Source organism: Musa acuminata, unplaced genomic scaffold (assembly GCF_036884655.1).
Source record: "Musa acuminata AAA Group cultivar baxijiao unplaced genomic scaffold, Cavendish_Baxijiao_AAA HiC_scaffold_593, whole genome shotgun sequence".
NCBI classification, from domain to species: domain Eukaryota; kingdom Viridiplantae; phylum Streptophyta; class Magnoliopsida; order Zingiberales; family Musaceae; genus Musa; species Musa acuminata.
Window position 1 is genome coordinate 20001 of NW_027020832.1, and position 5000 is coordinate 25000.

Below are 5000 nucleotides of genomic sequence, written 5' to 3' on the forward strand. Positions count from 1 at the left end.
GTCGAGAGCGGAGCAAAACGTCAGCCATCTCAGCACCCTGGAACCCCCCGGGTGGCACAGGGCTGGATGGGGCTTTCGTATAGCAGGGACGGTGCTGCCTCTCGCTTCGCTCGCTGTCCGCCGCTCGCCGCTCGCTCGTGCAGCCAAAAATGGCCAGTTTTGGCCCGTTTTTGGGCCGTTTTGGCCAGTTTTTGGCCTGTTCTTGCATTGCGCGGTGACCGTCGAGAGCGGAGCAAAACGTCAGCCATCTCAGCACCCTGGAACCCCCCGGGTGGCACAGGGCTGGATGGGGCTTTCGTATAGCAGGGACGGTGCTGCCTCTCGCTTCGCTCGCTGTCCGCCGCTCGCCGCTCGCTCGTGCAGCCAAAAATGGCCAGTTTTGGCCCGTTTTTGGGCCGTTTTGGCCAGTTTTTGGCCTGTTCTTGCATTGCGCGGTGACCGTCGAGAGCGGAGCAAAACGTCAGCCATCTCAGCACCCTGGAACCCCCCGGGTGGCACAGGGCTGGATGGGGCTTTCGTATAGCAGGGACGGTGCTGCCTCTCGCTTCGCTCGCTGTCCGCCGCTCGCCGCTCGCTCGTGCAGCCAAAAATGGCCAGTTTTGGCCCGTTTTTGGGCCGTTTTGGCCAGTTTTTGGCCTGTTCTTGCATTGCGCGGTGACCGTCGAGAGCGGAGCAAAACGTCAGCCATCTCAGCACCCTGGAACCCCCCGGGTGGCACAGGGCTGGATGGGGCTTTCGTATAGCAGGGACGGTGCTGCCTCTCGCTTCGCTCGCTGTCCGCCGCTCGCCGCTCGCTCGTGCAGCCAAAAATGGCCAGTTTTGGCCCGTTTTTGGGCCGTTTTGGCCAGTTTTTGGCCTGTTCTTGCATTGCGCGGTGACCGTCGAGCAGGTCGCCATCTCAGCACCCTGGAACCCCCCGGGTGGCACAGGGCTGGATGGGGCTTTCGTATAGCAGGGACGGTGCTGCCTCTCGCTTCGCTCGCTGTCCGCCGCTCGCCGCTCGCTCGTGCAGCACCAAAATGGCCAGTTTTGGCCCGTTTTTGGGCCGTTTTGGCCAGTTTTTGGCCTGTTCTTGCATTGCGCGGTGACCGTCGAGAGCGGAGCAAAACGTCAGCCATCTCGAGCACCCTGGAACCCCCCGGGTGGCACAGGGCTGGATGGGGCTTTCGTATAGCAGGGACGGTGCTGCCTCTCGCTTCGCTCGCTTGTCCGCCCGCTCGCGCTCGCTCGTGCAGCCCAAAAATGGCCAGTTTTGGCCCCGTTTTTGGCCGTTTTGGCCAGTTTTTTGGCCTGTTCTTGCATTGCGCGGTGACCGTCGAGAGCGGAGCAAAACGTCAGCCATCTCAGCACCCTGGAACCCCCCGGGTGGCACAGGGCTGGATGGGGCTTTCGTATAGCAGGGACGGTGCTGCCTCTCGCTTCGCTCGCTGTCCGCCGCTCGCCGCTCGCTCGTGCAGCCAAAAATGGCCAGTTTTGGCCCGTTTTTGGGCCGTTTTGGCCAGTTTTTGGCCTGTTCTTGCATTGCGCGGTGACCGTCGAGAGCGGAGCAAAACGTCAGCCATCTCAGCACCCTGGAACCCCCCGGGTGGCACAGGGCTGGATGGGGCTTTCGTATAGCAGGGACGGTGCTGCCTCTCGCTTCGCTCGCTGTCCGCCGCTCGCCGCTCGCTCGTGCAGCCAAAAATGGCCAGTTTTGGCCCGTTTTTGGGCCGTTTTGGCCAGTTTTTGGCCTGTTCTTGCATTGCGCGGTGACCGTCGAGAGCGGAGCAAAACGTCAGCCATCTCAGCACCCTGGAACCCCCCGGGTGGCACAGGGCTGGATGGGGCTTTCGTATAGCAGGGACGGTGCTGCCTCTCGCTTCGCTCGCTGTCCGCCGCTCGCCGCTCGCTCGCAGCAGCCAAAAATGGCCAGTTTTGGCCCGTTTTTGGGCCGTTTTGGCCAGTTTTTGGCCTGTTCTTGCATTGCGCGGTGACCGTCGAGAGCGGAGCAAAACGTCAGCCATCTCAGCACCCTGGAACCCCCCGGGTGGCACAGAGGCTGGATGGGCTTTCGTATAGCAGGGACGGTGCTGCCTCGCGCTTCGCTCGCTGTCCGCCGCTCGCCGCTCGCTTCGTGCAGCCAAAATGGCCAGTTTTGGCCCGTTTTTGGGGCCGTTTTGGCCAGTTTTTTGGCCTGTTCTTGCATTGCGCCGGTGACCGTCGAGAGCGGAGCAAAACGTCAGCCACTTCAGCACCCTGGAACCCCCCCCGGGTGGCACAGGGGCTGGATGGGGCTTTCGTATAGCAGGGACGGTGCTAGCCTCTCGCTTCGCTCGCTGTCCGCCGCTCGCCGCTCGCTCGTGCAGCCAAAAATGGCCAGTTTTGGCCCGTTTTTGGGCCGTTTTGGCCAGTTTTGGCCTGTTCTTTGCATTGCGCGGTGACCGTCGAGAGCGGAGCAAAACGTCAGCCATCTCAGCACCCCTGGAACCCCCCCGGGTGGCACAGGGCTGGATGGGGCTTTCGTATAGCAGGGACGGTGCTGCCTCTCGCTTCGCTCGCTGTCCGCCGCTCGCCGCTCGCATCGTGCAGCCAAAAATGGCCAGTTTTGGCCCGTTTTTGGGGCCGTTTTGGCCAGTTTTTGGGCCTGTTCTTGCATTGCGCGGTGACCGTCGAGAGCGGAGCAAAACGTCAGCCATCTCAGCACCCTGGAACCCCCCGGGTGGCACAGGGCTGGATGGGGCTTTCGTAAGCAGGGACGGTGCTGCCTCTCGCTTCGCTCGCTGTCCGCCGCTCGCCGCTCGCTCGCGCAGCCAAAAATGGCCAGTTTTGGCCCCGTTTTTGGGCCGTTTTGGCCAGTTTTTGGCCTGTTCTTGCATTGCGCGGGTGACCGTCGAGAGCGGAGCAAAACGTCAGCCATCTCAGCACCCTGGAACCCCCCGGGTGGCACAGGCTGGATGGGGCTTTCGTATAGCAGGGACGGTGCTGCCTCTCGCTTCGCTCGCTGTCCGCCGCTCGCCGCTCGCTCGTGCAGCCAAAAATGGCCAGTTTTGGGCCCGTTTTTGGGCCGTTTTGGCCAGTTTTTGGCCTGTTCTTTGCATTGCGCGGTGACCGTCGAGAGCGGAGCAAAAACGTCAGCCATCTCAGCACCCTGGAACCCCCCGGGTGGCACAGGGCTGGATGGGGCTTTCGTATAGCAGGGACGGTGCTGCCTCTCGCTTCGCTCGCTGTCCGCCGCTCGCCGCTCCGCCTCGTGCAGCCAAAATGGCCAGTTTTGGCCCGGTTTTTGGGCCGTTTTGGCCAGTTTTTGGCCCTGTTCTTGCATTGCGCGGTGACCGTCGAGAGCGAGCAAAACGTCAGCCATCTCAGCACCCTGGAACCCCCCGGGTGGCACAGGGCTGGATGGGGCTTTCGTATAGCAGGGGACGGTGCTGCCTCTCGCTTCGCACGCTGTCCGCCGCTCGCCGCTCGCTCGTGCAGCCAAAAATGGCCAGTTTTGGCCCGTTTTTGGGCCGTTTTGGCCAGTTTTTGGCCTGTTCTTGCATTGCGCGGTGACCGTCGAGAGCGGAGCAAAACGTCAGCCATCTCAGCACCCTGGAACCCCCCCGGGTGGCACAGGGCTGGATGGGGCTTTCGTATAGCAGGGACGGTGCTGCCTCTCGCTTCGCACGCTGTCCGCCGCTCGCCGCTCGCTCGCGCAGCCAAAAATGGCCCAGTTTTGGCCCGTTTTTGGGCCGTTTTGGCCAGTTTTTGGCCTGTTCTTGCATTGCGCGGTGACCGTCGAGAGCGGAGCAAAACGTCAGCCATCTCAGCACCCTGGAACCCCCCGGGTGGCACAGGGCTGGATGGGGCTTTCGTATAGCAGGGACGGTGCTGCCTCTCGCTTCGCTCGCTGTCCGCCGCTCGCCGCTCGCGCAGCCAAAAATGGCCAGTTTTGGCCCGTTTTTTGGGCCGTTTTGGCCAGTTTTTGGCCTGTTCTTGCATTGCGCGGTGACCGTCGAGAGCGGAGCAAAACGTCAGCCATCTCAGCACCCTGGAACCCCCGGGTGGCACAGGGCTGGATGGGGCTTTCGTATAGCAGGGACGGTGCTGCCTCTCGCTTCGCTCGCTGTTCGCCGCTCGCCGCTCGCTCGCGCAGCCAAAAATGGCCAGTTTTGGCCCGTTTTTGGGCTGTTTTGGCCAGTTTTTGGCCTGTTCTTGCGTGGTGCGGTGACCGTCGTGAGCGGAGCAAAACGTCAGCCATCTCAGCACCCTGGAACCCCCCGGGTGGCACAGGGCTGGATGGGGCTTTCGTATAGCAGGGACGGTGCTGCCTCTCGCTTCGCTCGCTGTTCGCCGCTCGCCGCTCGCTCGCGCAGCCAAAAATGGCCAGTTTTGGCCCGTTTTTGGGCTGTTTTGGCCTGTTTTTGGGCTGTTCTTGTGTGGCGCGGTGACCGTCGTGAGCGGAGCAAAATGTCAGCCATCTCAGCACCCTGAACCCCCGGGTGGCACAGGGCTGGATGGGGCTTTCGTATAGCAGGGACGGTGCTGCCTCGCGCTTCGCTCGCTGTTCGCCGCCTCTCCGCTCGCTCGCGCAGCAAAAATGGCCAGTTTTGGCCCGTTTTTGGGCTGTTTTGGCCCAGTTTTTGGCCTGTTCTTGCGTGCCGCGGCGACCGTCGTGAGCGGAGCAAAACGTCAGCCATCTCAGCACCCTGGAACCCCCCGGGTGGCACAGGGCTGGATGGGGCTTTCGTATAGCAGGGACGGTGCTGCCTCTCGCTTCGCTCGCTGTCCGCCGCTCGCTGCTCGCTCGCGCAGCCAAAAATGCCAGTTTTGGCCCGTTTTTGGGCTGTTTTGGCCTGTTTTTGGGCTGTTCTGTGTGCCGCGGCGACCGTCGTGAGCGGAGCAAAATGTCAGCCATCTCAGCACCCTGGAACCCCCCGGGTGGCACAGGGCTGGATGGGGCTTTCGTATAGCAGGGACGGTGCTGCCTCTCGCTTCGCTCGCTGTCCGCCGCACGCCGCTCGCTCGCGCAGCCAAAAATG